Raw genomic sequence first — 12,935 nt, forward strand, 5'->3', positions numbered from 1 at the left:
AAATTCCGCCCGATCGGGCGCGAGAAACAGAGAGCCAAAAAGAAGAGTATGAAGCTAAGCTTCTCTCCGCCCGATCAGACCGGGCAAAGCCCGCCGATCGGGCGCGAGTAGCAGAATCTGAAAAAAAAAAAAAAAAAAAAAAAAAAAAAAAAAAAAAAAAGGAATTGAAGTCCAGTCTTCTTCGCCCGGTCAGACCGGGCAAAGAGCGCCCGATCGGGCGCGATGGAATCCTGCGGGTTTATATTAGGATTTCAGCATCTTCTCTCATTCCCATTCCTCAAACTCTTATACCCTCTACTCTTTCTCTCTCTAAAAATCCCCAATTCTAAAACCCTAACTTCATCTCCCATCCAATTTCATCAAGATTCAACAATCAAATCCCTCAAATTCACCATACAAACCCAATTTATTTTTTTTTTTTTTTTTTTTTTTTTTTTTTTTTTTTTTTTTTTGCAAAATATTTCTGCAACTCCGTCCCTCCTCTTTGTTCAACCTCAAGAAAACCCCAGGCTATCTCACCACTCACATAATTTCGAGCTTTTGAAGATGTCTCAAAGGAAAAGAACGAGAAGCACACCCCAACAACAACCACAATTGGACTTGGAAAGTGTAACCGGGTACCCACACGTGGTTTTCGTTCCGGAATTCCCAAACCAAAAGCAGCGGTTCATCGAGCTCTCGCGCCGAAAGGTAATCCCTACCCGATTCTTTTGACCGTTCATTGCTTTCTAAGCTAGGAATAGATTCGGAATGTAAGAATTTGTTTGCAAAATTAGGAATGTCTCAACTATTCAATATGAACTATAGAACTTATGAAGATTTAACTCTTGAATTTTTGAGCTCATTTGATATTGAAAAGGGTAGGAATGGTTTGGTGAAGTATGTTGTGTATAGGTTGCTGAATAGGTCTCATAGAATGTCCTTAGAAGGCTTTGCTAGGAAGTTTGGACTTCCTTGTACCGGCTTAACTGTGCAACCTAGTAGCTTCATTTCTGGGGAACTTTTGGTTTGCTATGACTGGTGAAAACATTGAATCTTTCCAGCACGCCCTTTCACACAAAATCCACCAACCAGTCCTTAGGCTGTGGACTAGATTCACTGGGTGGACTATTTTTGGTAGAATCGAACCTAATAATGTTAGGTCGGACGAGATTTCGATCTTAGGTAGCTATTTAAGGCGTGGGGATGAGGATGGAGACTTTAAAATGAATATTGCACACTTGTTTGCCCTTCACCTTAAAAAGCAAGGCACCACTTATACGACAATTAAATCGAATGGTGAACGCTCTAACATTCCTATCGTCCTAGGAGGCCTTGTCACTCACCTAGCACTTCGGGAAGGCTTTGATGAAGCCAGCCGATGCCCAGTGCCTGGCCCCATTACCTTAGATCAGCATTATCTCACTACTGCGGGTTGGTTATCCATAGATTTTAATAGATTTAGTTGGATCATAGGGAGAACCAACAGGCTTTCTGTGCCTTTACCTTCCCCTGACCTAACTAAGATTATGCCTCACCAGCCCTCCTACCTTCTCCAGTTCCCTAGTGATTCGTCTACCCCTGTACCAGCTGCCCCCACTAGGACCTATTTTAGGAGAGAGTCTGCTGGACCCTCTACCTCCTCCCTTGCTCCGCCTCCTCCTAGCGATCACGAGGCCATTATGGCCGGTATTAGGGAGCTTAGGGTAGGTCAGCTGGACCTTTCTACCCGAGTCCAGACCATAGAGACTAACCTTCGGGAGCTTAACGCAGGCCAGCAGGATTTTCGCTTGTCTATGTATCCTGTTTATGACTACTTCTGCAGGCAAGGGTATATCCCGAGGGATGGTCCCCATCCTTCTTGGTATCACTTTCCCGGTGCGGGAGGTATGGCAGGTGGCAGTGGCACAGCTGGTGTCGAGGATGATGGTGTTGATGATGATGATGTTGATGATGATGATGTTGATGATGATGATGTTGATGATGATGATGTTGGTGGTGATGATGATGGCCCCTCCGCTTCCTTTTGAGGAGCCGTCGAGATTGCTATGCTCTCCTTAAGCTGCAATGAGGCCATTGCCGCGTTTAGCTTGGGGGAGTTACTTCGTACATGTTGGTATTCTCTCTCCTTATCTCTCTTATCTTTCTTGTTTTATTTTAGTGTAGTTATTTAGTTGTTTTCTTCTTAAAAAAAAAAAAAATACAAAAATACGATCCAATGAATAATAAATCATGCTTCCCTGTGCCCCATTCATGAAAATTGTTTTAATTCTTGGTATATGATGACGAGTATTGTGGATAGGTTAGCCATGATTTGATGTTTGATTGCTTGGATGTCTTACCATGAGTCAATTTTGCCCAACTACTTGTGAATATAGTGCTTGACTAGTTGATTTGGTTAGGAATGTGTGTTAGTTCCTGGTATGTCAATGAAGTTGAGTATTGGTTTATAACTTTGAGTAATGTTTGCATGACTCATTAATATGCACATTGAGGAGGACGAAGGCATTTGTTCCTCTAGGTGGCCTTCAGACGATATTAGATACATTTGTTCCCTTCTTGCTACCCATGTTGTTGCTTGTGCCCTTTTATTGTTTATTTTGCCACATTACAAGCCTATTTAAGCCCCATTGGTTACTAGTCCCAAGCTTAGCTTGGGGGAGCTAATAGTGAGTGAGGCGAGGGAGTTGTAGTGTGCATGTAATTTGCACAATTTTGGGTGGATTTGAGAAGTTTCTTATTTGTTCTTATTGTTGTGGATTGAAAAAAAAGAAAAAAAATTGAAAATTTATTGTGCAAAGAAAAAAAAAAAAAAAATTCCAATGTGAGAGAAAAGAAAAAGAAAGAGCAAAGGAAAAAAAATTGTTTCAATGTTCAAGTGTTCTAATTGAAGGCTGCTCAAGAAAAAAAAAGAGAGTTCAAAGTTTGTTTGTTTACTCAAGTTCTATAATTTTATATTTTGTATATATGAGTGAAATTTTAAGTGTTGGAAATTTTTAATATAATTGGGATGTTTGGTGAATTTTTGGTAGAGCTGAGTTGTGTTGGAGATGATTTGGTCATTAATTTGTTTTGACCTTGGTTTTATTTATTAGGATTTTGGCTCCCTTAAGCATAGCTTTACTCTTACATTTTCCCAAATATTTCCCACCTTTTACCCTAGCCTTACATTACAAGCTTTGAAGACCTTCTGACCTTTGTGCATAGAGTTGTGTGAATGTGAAATTAGTTGTTTTCCAATGCAAAGAATGATTTGATATATTTCGAGTCGACTGCTAGGTTGAGTGCTTGTTTTCTTAAAACACACGAGTGCGTGAGCTTGGGAGGGCATTGTTCACATTTAAAGGAGTTGGATGGAGAGCGACCGAGTATATCTTTTACTCGCCACATAAATGAGAGTTGAGTGTGTGAACACTAGTCTTGAATTCTATATGCTCTTGTGGTTTGCTCTATTTGACCATTGTCAGACAGGATGAGTAGTTAGATGGATTTGATTGGTTGACTTTGATGCATAACTGTCGAGTTTACCTTTAATCGTATTTATTGATTTGAGTTACTTTTGGGGTGAAGTATTGATTTATTTATTCATTGCTTTGCTTAGGGACAAGCAAAGGTTTAGCTTGGGGGAATTTGATATACGTGTTTTATACAATGGTTTTCCCCGGTTTGATTGCATGATTTTACATGGTTTTGAGCTCTACGGAGCTATTTCTTGCTAACAATCTCTTCTTTAGTGTATTCGATTGTTTTAGTAAGCTTTTCAGGAATATGAAGCGTTTCTAGGCAATTGGACGTGTTTTTAGTAGATTTGGAAGAGTTGATAGCCAAGAACTGCAATTTATGTGGAATGCCCGACCGGGCATGGCTTGCCCGGGCAGACCGGGCAATGAGGAGTTCACAGGAAGAAGCCCAATTCTGAACGGTGCAACGCGCGCCCGATCGGGCAGGCTTCGCCCGGTCAGACCGGGCGATGAAGAAATCAAGTTATGAGATGCAATTTTGGAAACGTGTTACGCGCGCCCGACCGGGCGAGGTTCGCCCGGTCAGACCGGGCAAAGAAGGAAAACTGTCGTATTTTACGCAGCCTTCCTCCGCCCGATCGGGCGAGGTCCGCCCGGTCAGACCGGGCAAAGCTCAAGAACGCGTATTTTCTTATTTTTCCGAAATATTATCTTTTGGGGGTATAAATACCCTTTTGTAATTAACTTTTAGACAGTTAGTTTTTCATTAGTTTTCTCCTTAAGCCCTAGAAAACTCTCAAGAACCCTAGTTTTATTTTCTTAAGCAATTTCAATCTTTAATCCTAGCTTTATTAATTGTTCCTCAAGAATTCAAGATCATCAATTGAAGTATTTGGTATTTCTTACTTTCCATCTCTTTTATTTATTTTATAGTTCTTTAATTATGTGTTCTCTATTAGATCTTGTTTTTGATTTAATTATGATTTGTGAGTAGTTTCCTTAATCCGGGATCTTGCTAAGCCCGATTATGATTGATGTATAAAGTAGATCTTTAAATTCCCCAATAATAATCCCAATTGACATGCTTAATTGATTGTGTTTATGCCAATACTAGATTAGGGATAATTAGTATTGTTATCATCCCTTTGTTCTTATTGCAACGGAAGTTGGGTATTAACGGGATTAGGTTATTTCAATTAAGGGTTTGAAGATCATCACGGAAGTAGATGATTGAATAATTAGGAATCTAGGCATGGTGTTTAATGTCCCTTATTCGCTTGATTCCACGGAAGTAGGCTTGATAGTTAATTTGGGAAGCCATTGATAACTCGGAAGAGACCTTTGGTATTATTATTAGGGATTGCTTTTCTTCTTGTCAATTGATTTATATATTGGGGGTAGATTTATTAGTTTATCAATCATAATCGTGGTGATGCTTGATCTTGGATGCTTTAGTTTATTGATTAATATTTCCTCTAGTTAATTGTGTTATTTAATAAATTAGTTGATTATTATCATCCATTATTGATTGGTCACGTGCTTAGTGATTAATTGAGTCTGATTAATTGAATGAACCATAGTCTCTTGGGATTCGATCCTTACTTGCCCTACTACACAGTTAGAAGGAATAGTTAGGTTATTTTTGTTAGGTACGCGATAAGCCTATCAGAAGTACTACGTTTAAAATATATTTTTCTTTTATTTTTCCATTTAATTTGTTATAATAATAATATAGGCGCCATCATACTAAATAATCATTAAGTTTTGGCCAGCCACAAGGCCCACATGGCGTGGCCAGATTTAGGTTGTGTTCTGTTCATCTTATTGGATCTGAACTTATTTGAACTGAACTTAACTAAACTTAACTGAACTTATTAAACTTATTAGACCTAATTGAACTTATTAGAATTTATTGGACCTTATTGAAACTTGTTGGATTTCATTAGACCTTAATATTAGACTTGATTAAAACTTATTGCAACTTATTAGCCCTCATTTAAATTATTGGAACTTATTAAATCTTATTAAATTTATTGAACCTTATCTTATCTGATCTAAACTTATTTTTAAAAGGTGAAGAGAACAAGCCCTTACTTATAAAAGTACTAGTATTTGTTATTATAAGTAACTTTAATTCTTTATATGAGTAACCTTATTTTTCTATAAGGGTAACCTCAATATATTATGTGAGCAAATTTACATATTATAAAATAACTCCATCTATTCTTTCAAGTACTTACCCCACTTTTTTTTATTTTGAATATTAAAATAATAACTCTACTTACAATAATCCTATTTTTTCATGCCTCTCATCTATCAATATAACCTCATTACATCATTGTCGTAACCCCTATTATTTAATTAATTGCTTATAAGTGACAACACCATGTGACTGACCAAATATATGAATTTGCTATAAACAATAATTATGTGTACAAGTGTACAACGTACCTACTTTGTGTTTTATACTTTTATGCATAGGAAGTGCATCTTATATACGGATGTTACAAAAATCGTAGCTTGGCTTTGGTTATTTTGAAACCCAAATCCTCAATCTATTTAATTTATGTGATGAACTATGAAAATTTTCTCGAACAAGGTATGTAAAAACTCCATATAAGAAAATGCAACTAAATAATTTTCTTTCAATGTTTACAGAATATCATACCCCACTTTTTTTTTTTCTTATTAATTCTTATTAAAAAAAAAAGTTGTGTAATCAGATTAAACTTATAGTCTAATTATTATATTTACTATGGAAAAGGCCTTTTTTTTTCCTTCTAATTAAAGGAGTTACACCAATTACCAAGTGTGTTACTATTTTTTTTCATCCCTTAGATTCATATATATAATCATTGCATTGCCTACATATTTTTTATATTTATTATCATTGCATCGGTTATTAGCACCGAATCTTCCATGGATATTGCTTACATCTAGATAGATTTTTAGGGTTATTCGTGTTTAAGCTCATTTCGACGATTGATCATATTTTAATTTAGACTAATCCAAGCTACTCCGTAGTAATTAGGCTAATTTTTACATCTTTAACCTGACTACATATTTTTGAGAAAACTGAATATAAATTAAGACAGACTATCATTCAAACTCTGGAAGGAATTGAATATAAGAGAGTCGGAGATTCATTCTTTTTTTTAGATGTCATGCATGTGTGATAGGATGGTAATAGTATAATTAACATAGCTTACTTTAGTTAGACTTTAGGTTATTTTTTTTTTCAATTAAAGTAAATCTTTAATTAGCTATACTCTATTTTTGCTTCACAATTTACTCTTTAGCTGCAGTACATTGCTCGAAAAGGGTCATCTCAAGATCAAATTTTCAATTTGTAAAATTTCATTGATAGAATTGAATGCAAACTTAGGACTGTCTTTGATATATATAGCTTATACGCTAACAAATAGTTTTGGTTGTACCATGTATAAAGTACAACTGATTGTACGCAGAAAATTGTCATATTGCATAGTTCAAAACCACCACATCATCCATAAACTGAGATCCATAGCAATAAAAAGAAATTGATACCCTGAATGAAAATGAATCGTGTACGTGTCTCATTTTGATCGCATATATATGACGTGATGGTCTTAAACTACCTAATAATGTTTGTTATTTGAGGAGTTTAAAAGCCTTAGCCTTAGGTTGAGTTCATCTGGCTCGCCATCAACGAAAAATTAGAGCTTGACATAGGTAACCCCATTCCCCATAGCCGTCAACCCAGCAAGGATCAATCAATGCAACCTACACATTACATAAGACTATAAATTGATTCTAATTTTCTGAAGACATTCATAATTAATCATATGTATAGAACACCTAGCATCACGTATTCATTGAAAAGAATAAGAACACATGTTTTACATAAAACTCTCTAATGAAAAGACTATAAAAGAACAATAAATTACAGTCTAACAACCCGTAATTTGTATCATTAATAGCTTAGCTTGCTGATTAGAGTAGGAGTTTATCGAGGAAATCTACCCTTTGCCTCATGGTTAATCAAAATCAATTACCGTATTTGGTTTTGGAATATATAATGTTTTAAGTGAAAATGAGGTTGGGTTGAATGAGATTTGAACACGTAACCTTCTTGTCACGTCTATTAATATTATATTGTCAAATGATCGACTCAACCATAAGCTTTAAGATGATGGTTAAAGCTCATTTTATATATTCTATCACTAAAGGCTCCTCGATTAGAGACCCTTTGATTTATATTGATCGACATGATTTAGTCATCTTCCAAAATGATGATGATTGTCTAGGTAAACTTACCTTGTTTCTAATTTTGATTATAGAATCTTGCTTTACAAATTTACATTTTAAAATGTATATCAAAGAAACTTTTAATCATTACACTTTAATTAGTTAGAATGCAATTGTTACATCGATTCCATTATTTCATCTCCTTTTTCTTTTCAGGAGTAATCACTGTAGATTATAGCTAGAATTGACAGTGATTCAACCTCTTGTTATTTTTGTTAATATATTCGATCATGCGCATGAAACCCTTTATTTTGTCTAACATAATTTGGCAAATTTATGTTAAAACACTCATATACCAATGTCTCAACAAATAAACAGTTTGATAATGTTTGATTATGGGTGTAATTATTTGATCTGACTCCAAATGTAGATATGTTCACCAAATAATTGAGTTAGTGGTATATAATTGACATTACGAGTAATGATTAATTACAATTTGAACTGATCTATTCAGGGTTTTGCATTGTATAGTAATAAGTTATAATTTTAATGAAAGCAGCAATGTTCCCAGCATCAAAGCAAAACATTGAAAGTTTGTAATGAACTATGTTCACAAAGAGAAGCATGTGTTTTGTTGACAAGATTTAATTTTGGCCTTAGATAATTTAGGATTTTAATCTACTAAACTAATTGACATGCATCCACAATGCGTGACCTTGTATTCTTGTAATTGTCATGCATATCAAGATGTGTATAAGGAATTGCTTCTTAAAAAAAAAATGATACTGAGTGTGTTTTTCTTCAAAGCATCCTGATTTTCTTAAAAAAAAAATTTATCTTGCCCATAGAATGACGAACACTTGTAAGAAAACCATACACTAAAAACAGACATCATGTAACAAAAAGGAGTAAACAAATCATAGTATCATAGAATTGAAATCTAAAAATGCTTATGGTAAAAAGGGAAAATTAGTGAATTGTAACTATATATGTTACCTTAATCTTTTTTTAGTAACTTCACAATGACAGTACATTACACTTTAATCTTTTTTTTTTTTTAAAAAGTGACACTTTATATTGCCAAGAAAGATGATTTAACACCAACATTTCAATTATATTTCAACTTAATAATGCAAACATCCATGCAATTTCTTTAAAATGTTTTATGGCACGGTTCATCTAGTCATTTATGCTGGTTAATAAATAGGCAAATTTTGATTTAGTGATGAAAGGATTAAAAGGTGATGATAAGATAAAACAACCATAATTAGACCCCCAAAACTTTATAAAACATACTTAACTTGGTAATAAATATGTATACACGTTATTTCTTAAGCAATACATATTAGACCAAAAAACAAACTAGACCTGGCCCATTAATCAAGTTGTAGCCATTTTGCAAACAATTTTACGATTCTCTTTGCCTCTTTACAATGGTGGAGTAGAACTGGCAATTCTGACCCGACCCGAATGACCCGATTCGCGACTCGAAATCATTGACCCGAAAATGACCCGAACCCAAATTAACCCGACTTGACCCAAACCCGACCCGAAATGGAGTTGACCCGAACTTGACCCGATGCCTGAAATGACCCGACCCGAAATTGACCCGAAACCTGAACTTGACCTGACCCAAATTGACTCGACCCGAATTGACCTAACCCGAAACCCGAAGTGACCCAAAGTTTCTGAACAGACCCGAAACCCGAAGTGATTGACCTGAACAGACCCGAAACCCGAAGTGATTGATCTGAACAGACCCGAAACCCGAAGTGATTGACCTGAACAAACCCGAAACCCGAAGTGACTCGAACTATAGTTACCTTATACCTGAAAGGCCAAAATGACTCGAACCAAAAAATAATTGGTACCTAAAATTATCTAACTAATTTAGGACTAATTAGTTATAATTTTTTTTTATTCCTCTATAAATGATGTAATGGATTACATACATTATACTACATAATTATTCATATTGCCATTGTTTTCCGAAATTGAATATTTTTATTAGGGGAAAAGATTAAAATTACTTAAATAAAAGCTCCAAGCTAGGTTTCACAAGAACGGATACTGACACAGATACGGGTACGAAACGGATACGGAAAAACGCCTATCTCAAAATAAGGGACATGGGTACGGGATGTTAAAATTCATATAAGATATTTTAAAAAAAATGAATTTGACCATATATTTGTCATTTTGTCCTTTCATTAGATCATACTTTATCATATTAACAATGAGGTATATATGAAGGCACCCATGTTATTTAACAATTACCTTATTTATCTTACTTTAATTACATTTTCTCATTAAAAAAAGTTGAACAACCCATATAATAGTAGGATATGGTCCGAGAAGTATTGTCGTGCGTCCCACGAGTGTCGGTGACACGGTGTCCGACACGGACACGGCAGTTGAATGAAGTGTCCATGTAACCTAGGCTCCAAGGAGCATTGTACAAAATCCAAAAGTAAACCAATAACTTCTCCTGCCCATACAAATCAGACAGCATTAGATAATACAAATCAAAAGCAAAACAATACAAATCAGAGAGCATTAGACAAGCTAGAAAAATTGATAGCAATAGCCATCCTCTAATGTAATCAAGTAGAGCTGGCGTTAATATCCTCTTCATAAGCGCTTGCAACACCGCAAGGAGCAGTCATTGTTTGCCAATCATGTGGATGGCTGAGTTGTGCTCTACTTTAGTCACCATCATTAAAGTATGTACAAAATTATGAATTTGTAACTGACTAAATTGCAAATTTATAATTATTCTTGGCACATGACCATAGGCTGGAAATTACAACTAACAATTTATAATAAATGGGTTATATCTCTTGGTTGGATGTAAATCTGGTCATCATATTCAAGTTTCGGCTCCGAGAAAGAAAAATTCTAAGAAACTATCGGTGTAAATTGGGCATGTAATCCCAGAGCAACATGAATAAATTTATAAAACTATGCATAGCATATAAACGAATTGGACATGTAATCCCAGAGCAACCTGTTCCCCCCCTTTAACAAAAGTAAAAGAAAAATCAGTTTTTCCCCATTAATCCACTATATATCTATAAGCAATAATTGATGTAAAATCATTCAAATTCATTCCCCTTTTTTTTAAGTTCTAACCAATTAAACAAAAGAATCAAAGAAATACACAATTACCTAACATTTCCCACTTGAGTTGAGAAGACAAAGAATGGAGTAGATGCTTGAGCGGTTGAGAAAATCCAGTGACGAAGGAGAACTAAGATTTGAAGAGAAGATGGAGTATTTCGAAAAATAAAAAGAAGAGAAGATAGAGAATGGGTGAAAACGGTTGTTCTAGCCAATTCTAGGGTTCTTATTTTTCATGCTTTGGGTCTTTTTGTTTGTTAGAATGGAGAAAGATGGAGCTTACTCACGTTTTTTTTTTTTAAAAAAAAAAAAAAGAAATTTACTTTTTTTTTGTAAATATTAAAAAGTTACTATTGAAATAAATAAGAGAGAGATTTTCCACTTATTTTTCAACTGAAATTATTGTGGAGGGAAGATTTACCCTCTACTTTTTAATCAAGTAATCAAGTAAAATGTTTGATTATGGTCTATGGAGGAAAAATTCCCTCTAAATTTTTCAAGTGTAATTTTGTAAATTTTGAATTTTAAAAAAATCAACGATGTTATTTGTAAATTTATATCTGAATATCTCACTATATATAAATATAAAATAGTGTGCATACTATCCAATAACCTTCGGTGCTCCGCGCTTGATCACAAAACAGTAGACATAAAAATTGGTAAATAGACTACGTGACAATAACGCTATATCTTAGACGTACTATTCCTACTATATTAGTACATTCCATGAATTTGTTATATTAGTTTAGTTGTACACTTAACACTTGTAATATCGTTAACATATACCGATATACGTAGTAAATGATAAAATTGAGTAATGATCAATAGACAAACAAAGAGTTTAAATTGGCTTGTTTGAGACCATAAGTCATAACAATAAATTTATAATAAAATGAAGCATGTTATAACAAATATTCAAATCTGTTACAAAAGTTCACAAACACGCTCACTCATACTCCCCCTATTACTCAATTAGACTAGTAGTAATAGTAATTAAAGAAAAATGATATAAATAACTCTTCTTGTTTTGTACTTCGTATAATTGGAAGAATAATATTATCCTATAATTTTAAATTATAATTCTTATGATCTTAGATAATCATACGATTTGATTATTTGAGAAGATAAAACAACATCCGAGGTTGTAGTATTAAATATCATAATATTTACACATATAATATTATGATAATTGATACACGCGTTTGTTTGTTTCCTTGATTATTTAATGTAGCAAGAAACAAGAATGATAATAGTTCTAACACGCATAACAACAATTTTTTTTTGACCAAATCTTAAGTTTAATTGTGAAGATAGTACAAAAAATGTTTCTAATGTAATAATGGATTAATGGTACGACTGTATGAGTAATGTGTAATTTTGCAATTCACAAAGAGTCCTACTTGATTATTATTACGACTATTTCACCAAATGCCACTAAGCATTTTAATAATTCGCCAAATACCATCAAGGTTTTCAAAATTCACCAAATACCACCGAGTTTTTACAAAATTCACCAAGTTTCATTAATGACTAACGGCCGGTAACTTCGTTAGTCAGTAGGATTAAATCATGACACATGTCATGATATGATTGGTTCATTTTAATCATTTATTTTAATTAATAAAAATAACATTTTTTTCTCGATTTTTGTGACGAAAAGTATTAGGGTAAAATTTTGGGGGTTATTTTGACCCTTTATGGATTCAAATTAAGCTTGAAATTGAAAAAAAAAAAATAAATAAATGTCTCATTTTGTGTGTCGAAAAATATCTCGATTAGCGAGTCATTATTTTTTAACCATGAAAATGGGTTCAAAATAAGCTTGGAATTGGCAAAAAAAATTAACGTAAATGCCCCATTTTGTATGTCAAGAAATATCTTGATTAGCGTGTCGTTTTTTTAACCATTAAAATTGACCGGATAAGGTTTTGAGGGCCATTTTGATCCTTTACGGGACTCATTTAAGCTCATATTTGGCAAAAAATAAATGCCCCGTTTTGTAATTTTTACGGTAAAAAAAAATTACGATCGTAACACGCAAACCAAGGCATTTACATTATTTTTTTTCCCGATTCCGAGCTTATTTAAGTCCCATAAAGGACCCAAATGACCGCCAAAACCTTACCTGGACAATTTACATAGTTAAAA

The 12,935-nt window shown here is 34.1% G+C and overlaps 1 long non-coding RNA gene across 1 annotated transcript; it reads right to left on the bottom strand.

Moving 5' to 3' along the window:
- Positions 1-9,911: 9,911 nt before the first annotated feature.
- LOC110686593 lies at positions 9,912-11,081 on the bottom strand. Its single transcript, XR_002504262.1, has 2 exons — positions 10,836-11,081; positions 9,912-10,155 (listed from the first exon to the last, which is right to left on the bottom strand). It is a non-coding gene; the product is annotated as an uncharacterized LOC110686593 (long non-coding RNA).
- Positions 11,082-12,935: the final 1,854 nt, after the last annotated feature.

Source organism: Chenopodium quinoa, unplaced genomic scaffold (assembly GCF_001683475.1).
Source record: "Chenopodium quinoa cultivar QQ74 unplaced genomic scaffold, ASM168347v1, whole genome shotgun sequence".
Taxonomy (NCBI): domain Eukaryota; kingdom Viridiplantae; phylum Streptophyta; class Magnoliopsida; order Caryophyllales; family Amaranthaceae; genus Chenopodium; species Chenopodium quinoa.